Source organism: Talpa europaea (assembly GCF_964194135.1).
Source record: "Talpa europaea genome assembly, chromosome: X".
In the NCBI taxonomy this organism is placed as follows: Eukaryota; Metazoa; Chordata; class Mammalia; order Eulipotyphla; family Talpidae; genus Talpa; species Talpa europaea.
In genome coordinates, this window is record NC_140081.1 from 60,153,165 (window position 1) to 60,179,485 (window position 26,321).

A 26,321-nucleotide genomic window follows, 5' to 3' on the forward strand; every position below is an offset into this window, starting at 1 on the left:
GGTGTATATGTACCACATCTTCTTGATCCAGTCATCTATTTTTGGGCATTTGGGCTGTTTCCAAAGCTTAGCTATTGTAAACAGTGCTGCTATAAACATAGGGGTGCAGGTGTTCTTTGGAATTGATGTTTCTGTGTCCTTTGGGTAAATACCTAGGAGTGGAATTGCTGGATCATATGGAAGCTCTATGTTTAGTAGGTCCAGAAATCTCCACACAGCTCTCCATAGTGGTTGGACCAGTTTGCACACCCACCAGCAGTGCAGGAGAGTTCCTTTTTCTCCACACCCTCGCCAACATTTGTTGTTGCTACTTTTTTTAATATGTGCCATTCTCACTGGTGTAAGGTGGTATCTCATGGTAGTTTTGATTTGCATTTCCCTGATGACAAGTGATGTTGAACATTTTTTCATATGCCTGTTGGCCATTTGCATTTCCTCTTCAGAGAAGTTTCTTTTTAGCTCTTCTGCCCATTTTTTGACTGGGTTATTTTCTTTGTTGTTGTTGAGTCTCATCAGCTCTTTGCAGATTTTTGTGATCAGTCCTTTATCATTAGTGTTGTGTGCAAAAATGTTCTCCCAGTTGGTGGGGTTTCTCTTTGTTTTTGTTATTGTCTCTTTTGCTGTGCAGAAGCTCTTTAATTTGATGTAGTCCCTCTACTACAAAGCCATAATCATCAAAACTGCATGGTATTGGAACAAGAACAGACACACAGACCAATGGAATCGAATAGAAAATCCAGAAATAAACCCACAGATTTATGGTCAACTAATCTTTGACAAAGGAGCAAAGACTATGCATTGGAGCAAAGAAAGTTTGTTCAATAAATGGTGCTGGGAAAACTGGGTTGCTACATGCGAAAGAATGAAGCTTGACCACTACCTTACACCATACACAAAAATCAACTCAAAATGGATTAAAGAACTAGACATAAGACCTGAAACCATAAAATACATAGAAGGAAATATAGGCGAAACACTACGTGATATTCACATCAAAGAAAGGACCATATTTAACCCAACGGAGGACTGGAAAATACATACATATTTAATGTACATATTTAATACATATTCTTATCAATGAAATATTTCCTGTTTTGTGCTTTTCATGTATAAGCATTATAATTTAAGTTTCACTTAGTTTATCAGGGTCACACACAGAGAGTTTCGCTCTTATGTGAAGGTTACAGATCACTAATTCAGGACTATCACCTCTAAAGGACATTCTTTGGAATAACTTTTATGTTCACTGGACTGTGAGCTCCTTGTGGGTCTAGAGTCTGGCTTATTCATCTCGACATTAGTAGCGTATTACAGCTGGCAAATAATAAATAATCAATAGATGTTAGTTAAATGAATACACGCATTAGAAAAAAGCATAGAGTTATCTATGTACCATATAGATACTCAATGCTATCTCACACAATAAAACTTAACAGAATGTATATTGTAAAAATGTTCATATATGTTAACATACATGGTTATTAGCTATCAAGACTGTTACAACTAATAGTATGTGTGTATGTCCTTTCGCATATGTATATATCTCCCTGTGAAATAATAGAAAATACATATATACTGATCTCTGTCCCCACCCCTCACCCTGTTCTTGCCACAGAACTCCTAAAACCTTTGTAATATCTTCTGTGATAGCAACATTAGAAGCATCTTTTATGCTAATATTTGGTGTTTGACCCTGGTTCCTGGCACAGAGCTCATAATTTCCTAGGTGGTCACAATTCTAATAAGATGAGTCATTGTGGACTCCTGGGTGGGAGCTTATCATCAGAAAGGACAAGTCATGATTAGACTTGGAACTCTTAGCTCCATTCTCCCTTGTCCAGAAAGAGGAAAGGAGGTGGAAATGAAGTTAATTATCAGTCCTGCCTACACGATGAAATAAGCCTAAAAAATCCCAAAATTACATGATGCATAGAGTTTCTGGGTTGGTGAACATATCTATATGCTATGAGGGTGGCAAGCTCCAATTCCATGGGTCAAAAGCTCTTGTACTTGAGGCCCTCAGGATTTTGCCCTATGTATTTCTTCATTTGTTTGTTCATCTGTATTCTTTATCCTATCTCTCACAATAAAACAGTGAATACAATTGCCTCTTTGAATTCTATAAGCCATTCTAACAAAGGATAGAATGTAGGAGAGGATTATTAGAATCCTAATTCATAGCCAGTTGGTCAGAAGTAATAGGGATAACCTGTGACTTGCAGATGGTGTCACAAGTGAGGGAAGTCTTGTGGGACTAAGACCTTAACTTGCAGAATCTGATGTTCATTCCAAGTAGATAGTATCAGAACCAAACTGAATTAGAGGACACCCAGCTGGTGTCAGAGAATTGGTCAATGTGGAAATAAATGTAGACAGCTCATGTCAGAAATGTTGTGAAGGTGGTAGTAGTGTGAAAGTTAAGTAACAAAGAAGTTTTTCCTAGACATTCCCCCACTAGTGAATAAGATCTTTTAGAACAGAAAACAATTCTTGTTCATTTTATAATTCACAAGCACAGTGTCTGGCATATAGAAGGTGTTCAGTTCAGAATTTTTGAATAGACTCCATAAATCAGTAAAATATAAAGTCAATCCATCTTTAATCCATAAAAACCTCTTATTCTGTTCCAAGTGATATTTTCCCCCATAATCTTGGAATGCACAATACTACTGTTAAGGACTATTAGTGATTTGAGAGTTTATATTCAAATAATAGTAATCAGTAGTGTCATGTCTACCACAGATGGCAAGGATGTGAAATAGGGGCAGAAGTGATATTTACCCGCCGCAGATTTTTATTTCATTCAGCTTAGTATTTCTGCCAATTGTCCAGGAAAAAACTGAATTGACAATACTTTAAAACTCAAACGTGAAATATACAGATATCCTATAATCTCACTAATATGAATTAGTAATGCAATGTTAAAAGATGTGGTGATTCAGTATACATTAACAAGTGCTAGAAATATTCTATGTCTCAGTCCATTTGCCTGTCTATCTATCATCTATCTAATCTATCAAATTTCCAATCAATCCCAGCAATCTTGTGAGCTATATTCTGTTTTTATCCTCATTTTTATTGGTAAGCAACCCTAGACTTACCAGTTAAGTAACTTGCTCTAATCACAAATCTATAAAGGTCACTTCTCACTAGATGAGGATGCCCCTGGAGCAATACACAAGCCTACACAGTGTTGTCTTGTACAAAATTTACTCATTAAGTGAATCTTTCTTTTTTGATTCATGCTGTTTATCCTGTATCCTGCCTGGAATGACATCGTTTATATTTTCCCATATCCAAATTTTACCTATTTTTCAAAGATAGGTCCAACTTCATTTCCACCTTAAAGATTTTCCAATATTTCTTATCATTTCCTGATACCCATAGTCTGTTAGGCAATGTCTTATATACGGATACTCAAGATTCCTGTCCCCTGATTATTTAAACAAACATTAATCAAGATACATTTCTGAAGGGATTTTGCAGATGCAATTAAAATCCCAATTCAGTTGATTTTAAAATAGATTAACTCCATGAGTTCGAACCAATCATGTAAGTCCTTTAAAAGCAGTTTTCTCCAGCTGGTCACTGGAGAAGTCGGAGATTCAAAGAGGGATTTTGTATGTCATTGCCGGCTTGATGCTTGAGGGGAGCAAAACCAAAGAATGTTGACAACCTCTAGGAACTGAGAGCAGTTTCCCACTGATAGCCAGCAAAGAAACGGCATCCTTCATCTATAACCACAAAGAACTGAATTCAGACAACACATAAATGAGATGGGAGTAGACTCTTCCCTGGAGCTTCCAGATAAAAGCCCAAGCCAACTGAAACCTTGATTTTAGCCTTGTAAGACCTGGAACAGAGAATCAGCTGAGTCCACCCAGACTACTGATTTAGGACTGTGAGCTATTAAATTTGAATTTTGTTAAGCCACTAAATCTGTGGTATTTTTGTTATGCAGCAATACCAGAGACTGGTGCTTGCTTCAAATCAACACTTGAGTTTTACTTTATTTAGATAATGTATACAAAAAATTTAAATATTGATATTCTTGGATCTTTTCCTACATGTCAGTCTTATCTCTTTAATATTCTTTTAAGCCCTTTCATAGAAGAGATCATATTTTATACTGAAAAATAATAATAAAAACCTTTGTCACTGAACTAGGCACATTACTGACAGTAAATAATTGACAAAGTGAAAATAATATAAACAGAATGTCCCTCTCTTAGGTCTTGGCTTTCATTTCTGAAATATCATGAGAAGCTGCTTAGATTCTTAGTTATTTGTCTTGAAACCATTTTTGTAAAGAAGCAGGCACTTTAATTTGAAAAGCCATGTATCAATAGCTAATATTCTCTATAGTAAGGAATACATGTGTTTTGCTAAAGAATTAACATGTACTAGTTTAATAGAATGCTATAATTAAGGTTCACATGGATGCTGTAGATGTTATTATTGTGCTTGTTGCCTAGGCAACCATATGTACTATGTTCAAAAAGGTTGATTTTTTCCCCTCCTAAATAAGAAAAAAAAATTACTTAAAAATCTATTTAGAAAGGAACAACCTGGCATTTTTAAAAGCTGGTATTTCACTTCATCTTATCAAAAGTCATTTCCCCAAAAATGTCAAATCCAGCAGCACGAACTTTTTAATCAATCCATTTATTTATTTTCAGGGATTGCTTTTTGGTTGGTTTTTATGGACTCTTGGGCTCCAGTTTTATTTCTTACCTCCTCCCCCACATTGGAGCAAACACCACATTCATCCAAATTAATCATCAGTGAATGCAACAGGCATTTCCATTTTGTGGTGTTGTTGTTAGACAGTCAAAGAACAAACTTTCTAGATTCCAGTGACTATATTTAGCAATTTCAATCAGACAATTCACTATTTGAAAACATGAGGATTCATTCATATTGTTATAGTTGTCTTGAGTCATTGATAAATAATGTGTTTTATTCCGATTATTAATCATTTAAACAAAGAGTATATTGGAGAAAAAGCAAGCTTTGTACCAGGAGAAATCAAGCGTGACTGATCTATTTTGGTTTTCCAGGGAAGCTATGCAGTACAGACAAAGCAAGTCCAACAGATACCATCTATTTAGATTCTCAAATAAATTTGACAGGTTTCACACCTCAAAGGTTGTTAAAAACAGTACAACATGAAGCAATGAAAAAAAAAATCATATTACAGAAAATCATCAAATCACAAAGCAAGAGAGCCAGAGAAGAAGAAACAAAGGAGCAACAAAACAGCCAGAATACAACTAACAAATGGCAATAAGTCCACAAACACAAAAAGAAAAAAAAAATAAACAACTTCCATCACAGAATAGAGTACAGAAGACCCTAACTTATGGTGGTTTAACTGAACAATTTATTGACATTATTGTGAAAGCAATATGCACTCAGTAGTAACCATGTAGAATACTCTTAAACTGAAACTGGGAAGTGGTGGGGAGTAGCAGTTCCTCATCAGGTATTTCAACTTAATTTACTTTCATTTTATGATGGGTTTATAGGGATGTAACCACCATCGTAAATAGAAGTTCTGTAGTGCCTTCATTTTAGGAAGCAGGCATTTCTGAAATACAGAATTAACAACAGTGGGGCTCCCTAGGGGTCTGGATAGTTAACATTTTACAAATGATCCCAAGGTAAGGCAGAGTAAAGTCTTAAAGCTGACAGATGTCCCCAAGCTCTTTGAGGTATTTAAATATTGAAGAGATTTGAAGACCTAACAAACCTTGTGATTTTGGGAAGAGATGATATGGATTAATGCAAGGAAATTTCCTCAGGGAAATATCTAAATCATGCCCACAGAAATAATAAAGGATTGGTTCCAATAAAGGAATTGGAAGTCAACAGAAATTGCTTTTGGAAGAAATCTGCCCAGTGTGTTGGTGAAGTTAAAAGAAAGAAAGAAAATAGAAAATAAATGAATCGATGTACATCATTAGATGAGAAATGAAACGAAAAACCAAAAACATTCTCCCTTTGATAGGAAATTACTGTTGCAGTATTAGACAATTCTGATCCATGAACTAAACTCAGGAAGCAAAGTTTAAAAAGGAACAAATCAAAGACAGTGGGCAGATTGTTTCTGAAAATGAAGGCTGGCTTAAATGCCCCAGAAAAGATAAATGAATCAAGAACATGTGGTGTATACACACAATGGAATACTACTCAGCAACAAAAAGGATATACTCATACTATTTGCAGCAACATGGATGGAGCTGGAAAGGATTATTCTAAGTGAAGTGAACCAGAAGGAGAAAGATAAATACTGGATGGTTTCATTTACATGTGGAATATAGTGAAAGCGAACAAAGGATTGGACAAAGGTAACCTGTAAGACAGAACCTTGAAAGCAGACCAGAGACCTGAAACACTAAAGAGATAAAAGGAAAGGAGAGGGGGAAAGTAGAAAGCAAGGGGAATGGAAAGCAAAGTGGAGTATGGCGAAGGATTGTGGTTGCTTTGGTGGTAGAAAACTATGGTGATAACACCTGAAGGGAGAAATCTTACATTGTAGAAAAATTAAACAAGGATGTTTAAAAAATAAAAAAAATAAATTAAAAAAAATGAAGTAATGACTAAGGTAAGAACAAAATTTACTCTTTTTTTTTCAGTTCTAACTTACTGACTCCCTGGATACTAGAATGAAACAGATGTAACTTGAGAAAAGCTTGAGAAAAATATACTGAAGACCTGTTTCGGATGGGAAGGCACCATTTTCCTTGGCTCTGCTTACATGCAGCCATTTTGGATTACAGGACCTGATATACCATGAACCCGATTTCCTGAATAGAGGAACTAATGGGAACCATAGGTGGACATAAATAACATGAAAAGTAGGCAGACTGCTCCTTGCTTCTACAGTGAAATATGCAACCTAGTACTGCTTGGATGGATTCATGGAGAAGATACATGGAAGAGAGACATGTAGAGACTCTTGGAAGAAGTACTTGGAAGGGATACATGGGTGGGAGAAATATGGGGTGGCTCTTCCTGGTCTTTGGTAGGAATAATGGCAATCATTATCTTATACATTTTGAATTTTGAGTCTCTCCTTTATCCCAGCTCTCTGGGAGCTGACTAACCCCTTTCTTGTGGTTCTTTACCAGAAGTTTCCTTATACTTGTGGCAAGCTATCAGGACTCAGCAGCTCCACTTCAGGCTGACTGTTTGCCTGGGCATTTGTCCATTAAGGGATGGACAATTTTAGGGGTTTTATTAGGAATATACTTTATTTTCTTCTCTCTATGTATACTAATGCTATTGAATAGCTCACACAATAAGAATCTGCTTCTTTTGCCTTTGTGTGACAGATGACTGGATGCCTTTTAGAGCAAACACCCCTCAATGGTTTGGGGTCCCTGGGTACCACTTGGCCATGCACTAACAGATCTACATCTTATAGTAAGAATAGATTTATAGAACATTTTACTTCCTTTCTTTATCAAGGGATAGGCTATTATTTCTGACTGCTTGTTTGACATCTCTACTAGATTCTTGCACAGACACATTAAGCTCAACATCTGTAGAAACAAATCTTTGATCTTCTGCACCTCCTGTGTGCTTTGCTTTCCTCCTCTTGTGTGCCCTTATCACTGAAAGCAGGCCATGATCTTCTCTCAGTGTCTTCCTTTCCCAAATAACCCTCTGAATTCACTACAAAATGACTCAGTCATGTGTTTTCAAATCCTGACATCCTGATCTATCAAATATGCCCCAAGTCTGCACCCAATTCTCCATTCCTACTGCTGCCACCTTTGTTTGGTCCAACACTATAGTTTGCCTGAACTATGTTAGAAATTTCCTAAAATGTTCTAATCTGTTTCTACTCCTCCATCTCTCCTCTATACAGGCCACACTGCACCTAGTTTCAAGATTCCCCTTTAAAATTCAAAGGCCTCCCCCTGCACATAGGATAAATTCCAAATTCCCTAATCTGTCATTTAAGCCCCAATACAGTCAGCTTCATCTCTTATTTAACTGCTGCTTTCCAAACCAGGTTCCCCAAACTCCAGGCATAGAACACTACTTGCAATTCTCAACATATTTCATGAACTCTCATGTTCAAAGTTCTGCTCCAGTATTCTACACCTTATTATAGTTAATTGTCTCCTCAGAAGGTCATGAGCACCTTGAGAACCGAGAAAACTCCTGTGTTATATAGTTATAAAGGGATTTTTAATAAGTGACTCCATAAACATTGAATGAATGAATAATTGAACAAAAAGGTGAACAGAGGACACATGGACTGAATATATGAAGTAATTCATAACATTTTTCATAAGTTCATATATGTCAGAACCATAAATATACCAAAGATGATAAGAATATATCTTATTCATTTTTGAAAATAAAATGTATTCCTAGTTCAGCGCCTAACACAAGATTTGCCCTTATTACTATGAAAGTAGTACAAGATTTTGTATCAGCTTGGGCTAGTTCACAACAGTAACTTAAAGACACAACTTTTGTTTTTTGATGTTTCCAGGTTCATATGTTCTTTTTTTACATATAAAAATTATTAAAGCTATTTTTGATATTCGCTTGGGTGAATTCCCTGATTTGAAGCATGATACAGATTCAGGCCATTTTCACTGCTGGTAACACACATTGCCATTAGTCTTAAAAGAAAAAGTTACCAAACTTCCTTGAAGGGCACACATATGGAAAACGATCCATCACTTGGAAATTTATAGCTCAGAGTTATTGAAAATACTTCAAGATGGAAAGTAAATTTCCCAAACCTGAAAATATTTGCAAACATTCACAGATGTAGTTGCTAGTACAACTACAAAAATAATCTGAGTCTTGAAATAAAGTCACTTGATACTTAGAGTAAAGTTGCTAAAGTTTCATCTACAGAATTTGCTAATAACTCTTCCTTATCAAAATGTAACTAGGTGCAGTGATCACAAAATGCAATATTTTGGATTTGTCTATTCTATAAATAATGAACACTCTTATATACTTATTTCTCAGTTCTATTTGTGCACATGCCTCCCCACATATGCTATTTTCTAAGACATGGTCAGTCAGTTCATAAAGCCTAAGACCCCAGCATATGCTTTTATAGAGTCAAATTACACAATTACACTTTTTTTTTTAATTGCTGAAGTGACACCCTTTCATCAATCAACAGGAGATTTACCACTTTGGGAATATATTTTCCATATACGTTCCTTACTGCTGTGCTGTTTTTATACATAAACTTGGTCTACACCCTCTAAGGAGAGGTAGGGAAAAGCCACACATTTGTCAGTAGAGTCCTGACATTTGATTTTTAGACATCTCTCAAGCTTGCAAGACAACATACTGTCAAACGTGAGAAGCTCAGTACATGTAATGCAGAGAGTTTGAGGGCTGAATACTGAATCCAATATAAGTGCCAGCGTCTAAAGACTTTTCATACCTAGACTTTGCTGACCGGCTCACATCTATAGTTCATCTGTCCTTTTCAATGTATGTACAGTAGCAGTTGGGGCTGTGCAATTTTCCTTTTCCAAGAAAGGTATTGATTGCTCATAAGTTATTGTCAGCATTTTCAAATAAAATATGCTTTACTTTTATCATCAGAGGGATAAGTATATTGTGGATTATAATTTACTGATACTAACTCTAGATCTGCAGGTTTGTTGCTTCAGTGATTTAGTGGATTCTCAATGGATAGTTTGTTACTTCTCTAATTTGAACATATATCTGCAGCATGTGTTTAATGTTATGCAGTTTTCAGTGAGGCATGAAGGTTTTGGCACTACAAAGCAGAAAGTGAAGGGACTGTGTGGCTCTGGGGACTGGTCATGAGGTAACTGAGGTAGTTGGAAAATCAAATCCAAATTACACCAACACAAAGGTCACAAAAAGAAAGGATAGTTTCTGAGAAAATACCAGTGGCAAAAGCAAACTTGTAGACAAGCTCACAAAATGTCCTTCACCAACAGAAGAATAATGAACTTAGTTCTCATATATTAATTACATGTTGACAGAGAAGTGATATGTCATTCCTTCTTTTTAACACTCAAGCTATCCTCTTTAGTGCTGGCAATCCTGTGGCTGTGTCTGGAGGATTTTTACCTTTCTTGGATTCTAAAGCAGTGTGTTTTTCAGGATTTGACCTGTATACGATGGGATGTTTAAAGGTATTATTTAAGGATTGTAAGAAATACACAGTAGAAAAAAAATTCCCTTAAAATACATTCAAATGATGGGAGAGAGATGGTGTGGCAAACAAAAGAAAGAGAGGTGACTCTACTAAAAATGCAAAAGCAAGATAAAAGCAGATATGTGTGAATGTAAATTAATACATTTCAGAGATTGAGGATATCCTTTATTATCTGATCTCTTGTTTTGCTCATATCTTCCCTCCTGGATGTGGGATGAGTCATTAAAATAGCAGAGCATCTTCTTTCTTTTCTTTTGAAATTAGTATATTATTTGAAAGTAGACTGCCGAATCGTACTCTCTGACAGGCTCTTTGTTACTAAGGATGTTCAGGGACCTAATTCCTGCCTTTCCTTGTCTTCTTTGTATCATTTCTCTCATCTAACCCCCGATGTCCTACAATCTTAGTCATCAATTAACTACAAATATGCCTGATCCAAATGCTAATTGTTCCAAAGCATGGTTCATTACTCATTCTGAAAAGCTATTGTAAAATGTATGAAACAGGTTTTGTTGCTACTCAGAATATTAGAAATAAATAATGAAATGCTGAGTCAAAGGCATAAACGTGCCTTTTGACAGCAGAAACACCTGTGCCAGAAAGAGTAGGACCCTCCCCAGGGTGAGACAGTAGCAAGCTAGTTGTCTGTGGAGACTTTGTACTATTTGTGTTTTGTGATATTTGCAATAAACTGCTTCCCACTTCTAATTATTTCTGAAGAATAAAATGAATTTTTGAAATCCCTCCAGCTTTTAAAACCAAACCTGCTTATGAAACTATTTGTTCAAAATATCTTTTTCAGTTCGTGTAACCTTAAAATATTCCAATTTCAAACCACAGAAGATTCAGATAGAATTGTCGAATCTCACTTATTCTTTCTTACTCACTCCTAATCTGCTACTCTGTATGCTCTGCAAGCACAGCTTTGGAAACCAATAAATTAATATTTGAGATGTTTAGCAGTCTGCTCGATTGCAGCCCTTATATCTTTGAGGACACAATATACAGTGAGATTTTACACAGGGAATAAACAGTCTTTGCAGTAGATGATTTCAAAGCTCGAGTGCTTTAGTCCTTTACTGAATGCAGTAAATTTTAGGTAGATTGTAATCCTATTCATACTTTGGCTTTTAGAATGCTTAACAACTTTCAGCAACTACAAATCATTACGTAAATGCAATAGAATCATAGTTTGCACAATAAAATTCCAATTGCTTTAAGTCAAAAATAAAAAGTATATTTCTCTATGTAGGTTAATCAAAAATAAGTATCTATCAATTACTCTTCCACCTAATGTAGCAACTGAAATTTTACTGTATTAATTCATTTGGTGCTTATGACAATCATAGCTTAATACAGTCTGATTGAAACATCATAGAGTCCACTCCAGAAGATTCATTGGCTTCCTTAAAAGCTTTTATTGCATCATTCTACTAGGTGTATTAAAAATAAAAAGTCGATTTAGTTTAACTGTAAATCAGCTGTTTAATAAGACTTGAAATTCTACATAGAGAGATAGTACTATAAAAATGCATTTTCTCAACATTAAAAATAAGATTTCTAATTAAGTTTATAATGGAACGAACTGCTACAGAGAATCAGAGTAAGGAACTTATGGAGCCAAACTCCTTCAAATGCCTCTTAACCTTCATCATTTTGCCTGCTGTGTCACTATTCTCTACTAATATAGCAGATGAACCCTTTAACTAGACACTGAAAAACACATTTTATAAGATGAATCATCTTCATCTCTAAACTTATTCAATAATTAATTTAGAAAGAAATACATTACAAATTCAACAGCAGTATGCTTTTGTTACATTCTATAAGGAATGATGTTCTATCTTATATACTCCTTTATATGTTATAGCTTATGCTGTTTTACTTTCAATAATATAAATTGAAACATTTTAGGTTGATTAATATATATTGAATAATATTTTTGGTTACTCTGCTCAAATTAAGTAAACTTACCTAAATGATTACAAAACAATGGGAAATCTGTTCTACTTACTCAAGAAATACTATCTTTAGTAATTTTTAGTGAATGAATAATACTTCAGAGATGGAACAATAAGGTATTTGTGTATACGCATAATAACTGTCACATTTAAGAGAAGTTTGATGCAAATTTATAGTAGAAATGACTTATAAGATTTTACTGTCTCTTGTTGTCTTCATTTACTTTTGTAAATAAATTAAATTTATACCCAGTCCATCCTCACTAATTTTAGATTGACTTACAGTTGAAAGCCTTTCTGTAAGTGCTGCAATATCCCATAAAAATAGTACAAAATGTCAAGCTTTTTATGTAAGTGTTATTTGGACCATCTTTGCAAAATATTCTGTAATGGTAGCTCTACAGTTTCAATTATATATTTATATTTCATTAGCATTTTTGCTTTCGTAGATTATATAACTAGTCATCTCTACTACACTACTTTGCCCTGGACATAATACTTCATTAGACCCTAATCCTAAAATTTGTGAAAAATGTGAATTTGGCTATTTTAGGTTGCTCTCGAGAGAAGCAATATATTCTGTTTTTCATGTAATTACATAATGAAAGCCCCCTAACCTTCACCATAGCCTCTAATTATACTTCATGATTCATTTGCTGTTTAATGCTACTGGATTTAGAGATTGTAAGGTTATAAATGGGGACAATTCAAATCTGTATGGAAGAATCACTGGATTTTTCAGATTTGGAAACAATGGTGGGGGAAGGTTTTGCCACTTGGATATTCTTAAAATAAAACTAGTTATGTGCAGTCGCATATATATTTTTTATGCTCTTTTGGCTTATCATTTATCTTGGGTGCATTGAAATTCTTTGTGCAGGTAAAATTTGGTGTATAAATGTATAATGATTTTTGGTTTATCTTTGATTTTGGATGCATTGAGATTTATTGAGATTCTTTGTGAAGGTATGATATATAATTTGCCATATTAGATGCATAGTTAAAAGGTTTGATATATCACATCTTCTGAACAGTAGAATGGATGCAAATATACAGCCTACATATATTCTATGTATTATACATTAATCTGATGATGAATTTTGAGATCTCAAAACTGGTAATAGAAGCAGGGTCAATTTTGAGATACCAATTAATGAAGACTGGTCATTAAGAAATATATATGACAAATATATATGTCATCTTGTTTACAATTACTTCCTCTATTTCTATCTAAAACTGTGCATGTGTGGGCAGATCTTTATGGCAAGACTATGACAGCTGTGTGAGAAAAACAATCATCCTGTCTTTTTTGACTGAGGAGTGCTTTCTAAGAGACAGGACAAAGTCAGATAGTTTAAGTGGGTGATCATACCTCTGGGTAACCTGACCTTGCTGGCATATCCCATGAAGTAGAATGAAAATGTAACTGTTAACCTCTAGAAATTTTTCTTATGAATTATGCATTTGGTGGCCCCAAATCACCAGTTGTCCAAACTGACAATTGTATTGACCGGTTATAGTAGAAAACATTCACATGTTAGGACTGGCATCCTATTTCCAAGTTTTCTTTTTTTCTTTTTTTTTTTAAAGATTTATTTATTCATTCATTCATTTATTTATTTATTTATTTATTTATTTATTTATATAAGAACCGGGGTACAGTCAGAAGCACAGGAGGGTGAGAAAATTCACCAGAGCCAGAGCGGGAACAGAATAGGCAGACTGACGAGGCACACCGCTGAGTGGAGCAGCAGGACACTCGCCGGGTGGCTGGGAATCAAACCGGCGCTGCAGAGGCTGCGGGCAGCTTAGCAGCCCAGCGCTCAACCGCTGCACCACCGGGGAGGCCCTATTTCCAAGTTTTCTTATCTACTTTTTGAGTGGTTGCAGCTCCCATCCTTTCTTCCATTCTTTCATTATTTCTTCCTTATTTTCACCTTTCTCCTCTCTCCTTCCTCCTCTTCCTCCTTTTATTTTTCTTCCCTCTTCCTGTTTTTTCTGTGCTTCTTTTTTTTTCTTTCTAATGGCCAGAGCCCTTTATGTTCTGAATACGTGACTGTTTTTAAAAACTAGGTCAAATCTGTATCTTAGCAAGAGGAGAAAAATAATCCATAAGATTAAAGATAAATCCAGTACAATAAATAATGGTCTGTCCTCTTTTTCATACAATTTTAGGTTAAAGATCCAGAAACCCTATGCTGAATAGACTTTAGAGTGAGCTCCGTGACCCTATCTCCTTTTATCTATGTCCATGTGTAATTTTTTTTCTTTGACTATGGGAAGAAGAGTCGCTTGCTTCCCAAGAACAAAATATGACAAGGATGATGGGATGTATGTGGTTATGTACACATGATTATATGATTATATAAGACTGTAGAATCCGTCTTCCTGGAGTTTCTTTTTTGGTTCTGAGAGAGCAAATGAATGCATTGGGGAACATGACATGGTAAGGGACTGTCAATCTAAAGGTGACTTTCAACTGAGAGTCATCAAGGAAATGAGGTCCTTAAACTTATAACCACACATACACACAGTTTGTCAAAAAACGGAACTTGAAATTATAGCCTTCCCTGGTTAATACTCATATGAGACTGCACTCCCACCTAATACTTTGAATATTGAGGCAGACAATGCTAAACTGTGCCTGGACCCATTGTTCATAGATGTGGTGACATAATAGAGTTGTTGTTTTAAGATATTTATTTCATAGGGATATCATTATGAGGCCAAATTCAGCTTGTTATTGAATGACCTGCAAACTATGCATGGCTTTTACATTTTTAACTGTTGAAAAAAATATCAAAAGAAGGGCAACATTTTGTGACATGTTTAAATGGAATTAAACACTGTCCATAAATAAAGTTTTATTGGACCACTGTTCAAGCCATTCAATTATGATTTATAGCTGGTTGCATGTTAAAACTGCATAGCTGAGTAGTTGCAACAGAAATTGGATGAGGTGCAAACATGAAAATATTTACTGTTTGATTCTTTCCATGAAAGTTTGTTGACCCTTGCTTTAGATCATTACTATAATTAGAACACATATTTTGTGAAAGTCTCCATTATAATTATGCAATTACTTGCTTTGTTAAAATTAAGGGAGTAAAATAATATTAATGGAATGACTATACAGTGATTTTTGAATTACATGTCTTTAATTTTATTACTCATGTGAATATTGGTGTTTCATGAGCAAAGCACCCAGATATAGTCAATAATAATTTTGACTGATTTTCTGATAGTTTGCCAACTTTCAATTATATAATTTATTGAAGTATTTCTTAATTAATAAACACAATATTTAGGAAAATACATGTGGTCCCTAATTGTAGTCTTAATTTGGGCCTCACAAATGTTTAGGGCTTGCTCTAAACACATGTGTATCCATGTGCATTATCACGTTTAGTTTTAAAATAACTATTTTACATAATTTTGCTTTTTTTTAGAATCAACAAATGTTCAGCCATTCAATTTCATTCTTTTATTAATTCATGTTAAGATTGGCAGATTTGAGTAAATCAAAATATTTACAGTTATTAAAATGAGTAAGGAAAGGTTGAAGAAACTGATAATTTAAATTAGAAACACCTTCAATAGATTTGTGAGACACAATTCTCAAGAATGTATTAAATAGTACCAGGGTCCCCTAAATTAAAGGCAATGGGCATTTAATGGGGTCTACATTGTACATGTGACTGTCCCTTGATTGACTCAACTAAAGAATTGTATATTTTGGTATCATTCAGAAGGGAGAACTGAGAACCTGTAGGCGGTTAGGCTTAAAAAAGTACCCCCTATCCCACAAAACAGATGGATAAATAAGTAAAAGTTAGTTTAGAAAACCAAACATTTTGTTTTATGATTTAGATGAGGATAAATAAAGCAAATAATTTCCCTTCATCATTTGTCACACAGCAAATGCATGAGATGATTAGTAAACTGAGGTATTGAATATCACATTCAAAATCTTTGAAAGATGCAATTTTAGAACTATAAATATTAGACTTTTTCATTGGAAACAGATTACTTAATAGATTTTCTATTTTTAATCAATTTTCACAATCCTATTTTCCTACTTAAATATGTGTTACTACACAGATATGATCAGCATATGTCTACTTTTTGCAAAAATAGGTGTTGAGCACAAGAAATTCTTAGTTCAGTCATCACTTTCTTGAACACCTTTTTCTTAATAGATTTTGTTTTTTGCATCTATTGTAGGTTTATAGAAAAATTGACTAGAAATTAAGCAGGTTTCTATATATTTCCTCACCTTTCCCTACCTGCTGCCCCTCATTCAGTTTCCTTTATTATTAACAACTTTCATTAGTGTGGTTCACTTGCTAAAAATGATGAACTAGCATTACTATTATTGATTAAAGCCCATAGATCACTTTAAGATTCACTCTTGGTATTGTACATTCTATGAGCTTTCACAGATGTATAATAGCATGTATTATAATATCAAATTAAATATTTTCACTGACAAAAAGTCTGTTTTGCCTATTACACTTCCTTTCTCCATAAACTTTGGCAACCACTTTTTGCCCACAGATTTACTGAGATATTATTAGCATATAATACATGTGAGTTTAAATTGTACAATGTGATGATTGGATACATCTATATATTATAAAATGATAATAATAATGTTAGTGAACATTTCTATCCCTTCACTAATTACATTTTTTATATGTGTGTGATGACGACATTTAAGATCTACTCTCTTAAAAACTCTCTCAATTATATAATGCAGTATTATTATAGTCATCAGTATTATTATAATCACCTTATAGCTGAAAGTTTGCACCCTTTGACTAACATCTTTCCATTCCCTCCCCTCTCAGTCGTGGGCAACCACCATTCTACTCTTTATTTCTGTATTCAATTTTACTAGTTCCCTCACCTAAGTCAGCACCTACAGTATCTGTCTTTCCTGCCTGATTTATTTCAGTTAGTATAATTCCCTCAAGGTCCATTCACATCAAAAAAGCAGGCTTTACTTCTATTTATGGCTAAATAATATATCTGTGTGTATTAACAGGTGTTTAGATTATTTCCACATCTCGGTTATTATGCATAATGCTGTAATGAACATGGGGATGCAGATACCTCCTTGAGACAGTCTATTTCATCTGAATATAAAAACAAAAGTGGAATTGCTCGATTGTGTAGGAAATCTACTTTAAATTTTTTGAGAATGCTCCAGACAGTTTTCTGTAGTGATTACACAAATTTGCATTCCTACCAACAATGCATAAATATCTCTTTTCTCCAAAGCCGAAGTCTCAACACTAACTGTTTTCTTGTTGTTTTGATGATATTCATCCTAAGAGGTGTAAGGTGATATCTCAATGCTGTTTTGAGTTACCTTCAAACTCTGAGTTTATGCTGTTTTCATTTTTTCCTTTCCCAGAATGTCATCTAGTTGGCATCAAATTTTCATTTTGGTTTCTTTCACTTAGTAAAATATATTTAAGTTTCTCCCATATCTTTGCATGGCATGAAAGTTCAGTTCTTACTGTTGAATAATATCTCATTGTATGGATATACCACAGTTTCGTTTCTTTTTTTTATACCAAAATTTCTTCATCCATTTTCCTATTGAGGAAATATTTTGGATGCTTGCAGGTTTTGATAATCATGAATAAAGGTGCTAAAACACTATGTGCAGGTTTTTGTGAAGACATAAGCTTTCAACTTATTTAGACAAATACCAAGGAGTACATTATTGGAATTGGGCAGTAAGAATATGTTTAGGTTTATAAGGAGTTGCCAAACAGTCCTCATAAGTAACTATCACTTTACATTCCCACCAGCAATGAATAAGGATTCTTAATGTTCCACAATATCACCGGAATTTGGTATTGTTAGTGTTTTGTATTTTATTTTATTTATTTTTTTTAGGTTTGACTAATTAAAATTTTTCTTTTTTTTTAAATAATAAATTTTATTTTTATATTCCCCATACAATTGCAGCCCCCCCCCATTCTGACCCCAATCCCTCCCCTCCCACCCCCGCCCCCCTAAAAGTGTCTCTGGTTCATAGTTTTTTGTTGATTTTGATTTTCACTTTCTTATAGTTATTCATTTTCCTGGTCCCTTATTTAAGTTTTCTAGATTCCTGCTATGAGTGAGACCATCTGGTAATTTTCTTTTTCTTTTTTGGCTTATTTCACTGAGCATGATCCCTTCCAGCGCCATCCATGTTGCTGCAAATTGCATGTGTTTATCTTTTTTGAATGCTGAGTAATATTCCATGGTATATATGTACCACATCTTCTTGATCCAGTCAACTATTTTTGGGCATTTGGGTTGTTTCCAAAGCTTAGCTATTGTAAACAGTGCTGCTATAAACATAGGGGTGCAGGTGTTCTTTGGAATTGATGTTTCTGTGTCCTTTGGGTAAATACCTAGGAGTGGAATTGCTGGCTCATATGGAAGCTCTATGTTTAGTGGTCCAGAAATCTCCACACAGCTCTCCACAGTGGTTGGACCAGTTTGCATTCCCACCAACAGTGCAGAAGAGTTCCTTTTTCTCCACACCCTCGCCAACATTTGTTGTTGCTAGTTTTTTTAATATGTACCATTCTCACTGGTGTAAGATGGTATCTCATGGTAGTTTTGATTTGCATTTCCCTGATGACAAGTGATGTTGAACATTTTTTCATATGCCTGTTGGCCATTTGCATTTCCTCTTCAGAGAAGTTTCTTTTTAGCTCTTCTGCCCATTTTTTGACTGGGTTATTTTCTTTGTTGTTGTTGAGTCTCATCAGCTCTTTGCAGATTTTTGTGATCAGTCCTTTATCATTAGTGTTGGGTGCAAAAATGTTCTCCCAGTTGGTGGGGTTTCTCTTTGTTTTTGTTATTGTCTCTTTTGCTGTGCAGAAGCTCTTTAATTTGATGTAGCCCCAGCTGTTTATCTTTGCCTTCACTATCACTGCTTTGGGTGATGTGTCTGTAAAGATGTTTTTGATGTGCAAATCACGTAGTGTTTTGCCTGTGTTTCATGCTATATATTTTATGGTTTAAGGTCTTATGTCTAGTTCTTTAATCCATTTTGAGTTGATTTTTGTGTATGGTGTGAGGTAGTGGTCAAGCTTCATTCTTTTGCATGTAGCGATCCAGTTTTCCCAGCACCATTTATTGAACAAACTTTCTTTGCTCCAATGCATATTCTTTGCTCCTTTGTCAAAGATTAGTTGACCATAAATCTGTGGGTTTATTTCTGGATTTTCTATTCGATTCCATTGGTCTGTATGTCTGTTCTTGTTCCAATACCATGCAGTTTTGATGATTATGGCTTTGTAGTAGAGTTTGAAGTCTGGGAGTGTGATGCCTCCATTCCCTTCTTTTTTTTTCAGGAGAGCTTTGGCTATTCGGGGTTTTTTGTGATTCCATATGAATTTCATCAATAATTGTTCTATTTCTTTGAAGAATGACATTGAAATTTTGATTGGAATAGCATTGAATCTGTAGATTGCTTTTGGAAGGATGGCCATTTTAATAATGTTTATTCTTCCAATCCACGAGCAGGGGATGTCTTTCCATTTCTTTGTGTCTTCTTCTATTTCTTTTAACAGTGTTTTATAGTTTTCTTTGTATAGGTCCTTTACCTCTTTTGTTAGATTTATTCCCAAATATTTGATTTTTTTTTGTTTCAATAAAAAAAGGGATTTTTTTTTGACTTCTTCAGATTTATTGTTTGTGTATAGGAAGGCTACTGACTTTTGCGTGTTGATTTTGTATCCTGCCACTTTACTGAACTGATTGATGAGTTGAATTAGTTTTTCTGTGGAGTTTTTGGGGTTCTCTATGTATATTATCATATCATCTGCAAATAGTGATAGTTTGACTTCTTCTTTTCCTATTTGGATTCCTTGGATGTCTTTCTCTTGTCTTATTGCTCTGGCTAGGACTTCCAGTATTATATTGAAAAGCAGTGGTGAGAGTGGACATCCTTGTCTTGTTCCATATCTTAATGGAATTGCTTTCAGCTTTTCACCATTGAGAATGATACTGGCTGTTGGCTTGTCATAGATGGCCTTTATAGTGTTATGTAGTTTAGACACACTAGTATGTATGTGGCGGCATCGCTTTGTTTTATTGTGCAATTTTCTGATGATATATGATGCAGAGCATTTTTTCATGTGCTTATTTATTTTTTTTAAAGATTTATTTTTTAATTATTTTTTATTTATTTATACAAGCACTGGGTACAGTCAGAAGTATGGGAGGGTAAGAGAATTCACCAGAGCAAGAGCGGGGAGCAGAGCAGGCAGAAAGACCAAAGCTCATGTGCTTATTTCTTTTTTTTTTTTTTTAAAGATTTATTTTATTTATTTATACGAGCACTGGGTACAGTCAGAAGCACGGGAGGGTGAGAGAATTCACCAGAGCCAGAGCGGGGAGCAGAACAGGCAGAAGGACCGAAGTACACTGCTGAGGGGAGCAGCGGGCGGCAGGAGAGGTCTGCGCGCCATGTGGGACCCTCCTCCGGTGGCCGGGGAGCAGCCGGGGATCGAACCGGCGCTGCAGAGGCAGCGGGCAGCTTCGCAACCCAGTGTTCAACCGCTGCGCCACCGGGGAGGCCCTCATGTGCTTATTTCTTATCTACATATCTTCTTTGGTGAAATATGTTTTGCAATGTTTTTCACATATTTTAATTGGATGGTTTGGTCTTTTTTCTTAAGATTTATGTATGCATACAAGAGCTGGGGTACAGGCAGAGATGTGGGGAGTGAGAGTATTCACCAGAGACAGAATGGGGAACAGAACAGGCAGACTGACTGAAATACACTGCTGAGGGGAGAAACAGATGAGACAGGAGAGGTCTGCTGTGCCATGTGGGTAGCTCCCTGGCCAGCCAGGGATTGAACTTGTGCTGCAGAGGCTGTGGATTGCTTCATAGTACGGTGCTTAATCCCTTGTACCACCAGGGGGGCCCTGGTCTTTTTTATTTTTCAAGATTTATTTATTTATGCATACAAGAACTGGGGTACAGGTCAGAGGTATGGGGGTGAGAGGATTCACCAGAGACAGAGTAGGGAACAGAACAGCAGGTTGACTGAAATACACTTGTCTTATCGCTCTGGCTAGGACTTCCAGGATTATATTGAAAATCAGTGGTGAGAGTGGACATCCTTGTCTTGTTCCAGATCTAAATTGGAATGCTTTCAGCTTTTCACCATTGAGAATGATACTGGCTGTTGGCTTGTCATATATGGCCTTTATGATGTTGAGGTATGTTCCTTGTATCCCAAGAATTTCAAGGGCTTTTATCATGAATGCGTGTTGCACTTTGTCGAAAGCTTTCTCAGCATCTATTGATATTTTCATATGGTTTTTATATTTCTTTTTGTTGATGTGTTGGATAATGTTGATTGACTTTCGGATGTTGAACCATGCTTGTGTTCCTGGAATGAATCCTACTTGGTCATGGTGAATTATCTTATGGATACATTGTTGCATTCTGGTAGCTAAAATTTTATTGAGGATTTTTGCATCAGTGTTCATTAGGGAGATTGGCCTGTAGTTTTCCTTTTTTGTGTTGTCCTTGTTCGGTTTTGGTATTAGTGTAATGTTGGCTTCATAGAACGTGTTTGGTATTGTCCCTTCCATCTCAATTTTTTGGAAGAGTTTGTGAAGGATAGGCACTAATTCGTCTCTGAATGTTTGGTAGAATTCATTTGTAAATCCAATCAGGTCCTGGGCTTTTGTTTTTGGGGAGGCTTTTGAGTACCATTTCAATTTCGCTGCTTGTAATTGGTCTGTGTAGGTGTTCTATTTCTTCTTTTTCTAGCTTTGGGTGATTGTAGAGTTGTAGGAATTTGTCCATCTCCTCTAGATTGTTGAACTTGTTTCCATATAACTGTTCATAGTAGTTACTGATTATTCTTTTTATTTCTGCTGTGTCCATTGTGATTTCTCCTCTTTCATTTATGATCCTGTTTATTTGTGCTTTCTCCCTTTTTACCTTTGTGAGCCTGGCTAGGGGTTTGTCTATTTTATTGATTTTTTCAAAGAACCAGCTCTTGGTTTCATTGATCTTTTGGGTTGTTTTTTTTTTTTTTTTTTTTTTTTAGTTTCAATTTCATTTATTTGTGCTTTGGTTTTTATTATTTCTTTTCTTCTACTGGTTTTGGGGTTTTTTCTTGTTCTTTTTCTAGATCTTTGAGCTTCAAGATTACATTGTTTCTTTGAGTTCTTTCTTGTTTCTTTATGTGAGCCTCTATTGCTATATATTTTCCTCTTATTACTGCTTTTGCTGTATCCCATAAATTAGGAAATTGGTGTCCTCCTTGTCATTCAATTCAAAGAATTTTTTAATTTCTTCTTTGATCTCCTCATTAGTCCATTGGTCTTCCAGTAGTGTGTTTTTCAATCTCCATGAGGTAGGAGAGTTTCTTGCCTTCTTTTTATGGTTTATTTCTAGTTTGATGCCTTCATGGTCAGAAAAGATGGTTGGTATGATTTCAATCTTGGTGTATCTGTTGATGTTTGTCTTGTGTCCCAGTATGTGATTGATCCTGGAGAATGATCCATGTGCGCTTGAAAAACTGTGTACTCCCCTTTTTTGGGGTTTAGTGTTCTATAGATGTCTGCTAAACCCAAGCACTCTAGATCCTTATTTAGAGCTTTAGTGTCTTTACTTATTTTTTGTCTCGTTGATCTATCCATTGTTGATAGTGATGTGTCGAAGTCTCCCACTACGTATGTGTTTTCTCTGATGTCTGTTTTCAGAGATGACAATAGTTGTCTGATATATTTTGGTGCTCCTTCATTTGGTGAGTATATATTAATGAGTGTTATTTCTTCTTGAAGTATTGTCCCCTTGATCATAATGTAGTGACCATTGGGGCCTCTTTTTATCTTTTTGATTTTGAAATCTGTTTTATCTGATATAAGTATAGCTGTTCCTGCTTTCTTTTTTGGTCCATTTGCTTGTAGGATTGTTTTCCATCCTTTAACGTTGAGTCTATTTTTATCTTTTGTAGCTAAATGTGTTTCCTGGAGACAGCAAAAGGTTGGGTTTTGTTTCTTAATTCAGCCTGCGACTCTGTGTCTTTTTATTGAAGAGTTTAGTCCATTTACACTTTTTTTTTTATTTTTTATTTTTTTATAGAGGCTTTTTAAAAAATTTTTTATTTCTTTATTTCTTTGTTTGTTTGTTTTTGTTTATACATGCACTGGGTACAGTCAGAAGCACGGGAGGGTGAGAGAATTCACCAGAGCCAGAGCAGGGAGCAGAGCAGGCAGAAGGACCGAAGTACACTGCTGAGGGGAGCAGCAGGCGGCAGGAGAGGTCTGCGCGCCATGTGGGACCCTCCTCTGGTGGCCGGGGAGAAGCCGGGGATCGAACCAGTGCTGCAGAGGCTGCGGGCAGATTCGCAGCCCAGCGCTCAAAGCTGCGCCACCTGGGAGGCCCTAGTCCATTTACATTTAGAGTTAATATTGATATTTTAGCATCTGTATTTGCCATTGTGTTTGTCTTTCCTTTGATTTTATTTATTTATTCTTTTAATAACTTTTTTTTTTGGCCTTCTTTCATTGTTATTCGTCCCTCTGAGGTTCTGGCTTTAGGACTCCTTGTAGTATTTTTTTGGAGTGGGGTTTAGTCGTAATGAAATTCCAGAGTTTCTGTTTGTCTGGGAAGGTCCTTATTCTTTCTTCATAGAGGAAGGAGAGCTTTGTGGGATAGAGTATTCTTGGTTGGCATCTGTTTTCTTGGAGTCTGTTGACTATGTCCCTCCACTCTCTCCTTGCCCATAGTGTTTCTTCTTTGGAGAAGTCTGATATCAGCCTGATTGGTTTTCCTTTGAATGTTATCTGTTTCTTCCCTCTTATCAGCTTCATTATTTTTTCCTTGTCCTGGATTCTTGGGAGCTTTACTATTATGTGTCTTGCTGTATGTTTCCTTTTGTCGTGGAAGTTTGGTGTTCTTCTTGCTTCTTGTATATCAATTTTCAGCTCCTTCTTCACTTTTGGGAAGTTCTCTTCAATTATCTCCTTGAATATTTTCTCTGTTCCTACATCTCTCTCCTCTCCTTCTGGGATTCCTATAACTCTTATATTTCCTTTCCTCATGGAGTCAGATAGTTCCCGAAGTCTTTCTTTGGTCTTTTTCCTTCGTATTTCTCTTTCCTTTTCCGTTTTGGTTCTTTTTATTTTTGTGTCTTCAAAAGTACTTATTCATTCTTCCATTTCATCTATTCTGCTTTCATTGCTTTTCCCAGAGTTCTTTAGTGCCTCCATTAATTCTTTGATCTATGCATTTCTTTTACTTCCCTCTTTAGGGACTCAATTTTCTTCTTCTGATTGTTGATTATTTTCCCCTTATCATTGTTTTCCTTTATGTCTTCTGTCAGTTAGTTTTTTAATCATGGCAATTTTAAAATCTCTTTCTGGAAGGCTCAGAAGTTCTTCCAAGTTACTGTTGTTGCAATCTGAGGTGGTTTTCTTTTTGTGGTGTGCTTTTTTCCTGAGGAGTTGCTAGGTTGTGTGTGGTTCTTCTACTCCCTACCGTCTGTTTTCTAATTTGTCGTATGCATTGGGACACTGTGTTGCTGGGACTGGCCGGCATCTTGGGTGAACTTCTCCGCTCCCATCTGGTTCCTCCGGGAGCCATCTGTCGGTTTCAAACAGTCTTTACTGAAGAAATGTCCCTGTTCTAAAATGCCGATGCGGGGACATGCTCCCCTGTGCCTGGTCTGCCCCAGAGGTGGGTTCCCGCTCACCCTCTGGGTTCGGACTGCAGGCCAGAAGGGGCCTGGCTTGGGCAAACTTCCCAGCTCACCTCTGTCTTCTCAGGGAGTCTTCTGCTGTTTTCAGGCAGTCTTTACTGGAGAAATGTCCCTGTTCAAAAATGGCAATGCGAGACGCACTCCCTGCGCACCTGGTCTCTATAAAATATTCTTTAAATTGTAAATATCTTACTGTTGATATGAATTTTAAGGCACCTTTCTGTCTCTCCCTTATACTAATGGGGTGGATCCCACTTACATCAGAAAATATATTTATAGGGCCTCCCCTGGTGCCTCAGGCAGTTGAGATCTGCGCTGTGAAGCTGTCCGCAGCCTCTGCAGCACTGGTTCGATCCTCGGCCGGTCAGCAAGGGTCCCACATGGCACCGCAGACCTTTTCTGTTGCACTTGCTGCTCCCATCCGCAGTGTGCTCTGTCAGTCTGCCTGTTCTGTTCCCGCTTTGTCTCTCGTGAATCCTCTCACCTTCCTGTGGTTCCTGTACCCTGGTTCCTGTATAAATAAATAAATAGATCTTAAAAAAAAAGAAAGTATATTTATAAAATGTGCAACTTGGGGAAGTCAAAATTATGTCCAGTGCAACTAATATTCAACATAGGTTAGAAACATGTTAACCTTACAATAAAGATGAGAAGCTTAGCTAGCTATGTGGTAATACATAATTTTTAATCTTTTTTTCCCAGGCAATAATAAAGACATTTGGAAATTTTACTCTTTTAAAATAATTGCTGAGTGGTGTGCAATTCAACCTAATGAGATAGCAACTATTGAAATGTTAATATTATTAAACATTTTCTAGAATATAAATATCTAACTTAAATCAATAAAATGTAATTATTGATGTTAGAGAGTTCACCTCTATGTCTCACTATGATCTATTTCAAAACCCTATCATCTGAAAATAAACAAAAAGCTAGCAAAAAATGAACCAAGAGAGAAGCTATTAGAGAGTATAACTTGACAGAAATCTGCTAACTTTTATAGCAAATAATAATGACAAGCATATCAGTGATTTTTCTTGAGTTCACTTTGTCATAATTTTGGGGTCTATTTAATTTTAAATAAAGTTCCATTCTCATGAACTTATAATACACATTTTAATTGTCATGGCTATAAAAGATTGCATGCAGGGGCCTCCCCGGTGGCGCAGCGGTTGAGCGCTGGGTTGCGAAGCTGCCCGCGGCCTCTGCAGCACTGGTTCGATCCCCGGCTGCTCCCCGGCCACCGGAGGAGGGTCCCACGGCACGCAGACCTCTCCTGCCGCCCGCTGCTCCCCTCAGCAGTGTACTTCGGTCCTTCTGCCTGCTCTGCTCCCCGCTCTGGCTCTGGTGAATTCTCTCACCCTCCCACGCTTCTGACTGTGCCCAGTGCTTGTATAAATAAATAAATAAATAAATAAATAAATAAATAAA